The sequence below is a fragment of the Heterodontus francisci genome, unplaced genomic scaffold (genome assembly GCF_036365525.1).
Source record: "Heterodontus francisci isolate sHetFra1 unplaced genomic scaffold, sHetFra1.hap1 HAP1_SCAFFOLD_61, whole genome shotgun sequence".
Taxonomy (NCBI): domain Eukaryota; kingdom Metazoa; phylum Chordata; class Chondrichthyes; order Heterodontiformes; family Heterodontidae; genus Heterodontus; species Heterodontus francisci.
Genome location: NW_027141441.1, coordinates 7,667,245 through 7,668,145, shown reverse-complemented (window position 1 = coordinate 7,668,145; position 901 = coordinate 7,667,245).

The following is a 901-nucleotide window of genomic DNA, read 5'->3' as shown; positions in this document are numbered from 1 at the left end:
TGGGAGCAGTAACTCAGGTGGGGACGTAAATATAATTAGTGCATTCATTTACATATATTTGAATATGCAAATGGAGGTTTGGTCGCTGAGCGGCGGGAAATGGGGTGCTGCCATGAGGCCTCGCTGCCACCGGCAATATCGGCGGGCTGGACCCTCCCAGCCTCTCCCAGAGGCATTTTCTGCTGCCCCCCCCTCCCCCATCATGAAAGGCAATGTCGGGTGGGGGTCTGTAAAATCCAGCCCACAGTATCCGATTGTGCAATGCTTGTAAATTGTAAACTGTGGTGTAAATTAGATGTCAGTACAGAACTCACCCAAACTGAAGAATTGAAAAATACAGTAGACTGAATTACACATTATTTACCAGCCATAAAAACATATACAGTATCAGAATGAAATAGAGTATCAATTTCATTTGTGTAGACTGAGCTCCACATTACAAACCAGTAAAAAATCTAATCTAACAGAGGTATGGAGGTTTTAGTGGTTGTGGTACAGGATTAATCCAGAAGTCTCGACTAATGATTCAGACACATGAGTTTAAATTCCACTACAGCAGCTGGGTAATTTAAATTCAGTTAATTAAATAAATCTGGAATAAAAAAAATCTAGTCTCAGCACTGGTGACCCTGGAGCTACTGGATTGCTGTCAAAAAATCCATCAGATTCATGAATGTCCTTGAGAGAAGGAAATCTGCCATTCTGACCCAGTCTGAAGTATAAGTGATTCCAGGCCCACAGCAATGTGATTGAATCTTAACTGTCCTCTGAAATGGCCCAGCAAACCACTCAGCTGTCTTGAAAGTGTAATTAGGGATGGGCAATAAATGCTGACCTTGCCAGTGACACTAACATCCTGTGAATTAATAAACAAGCATTATCAGACTTAGAGATAACATTA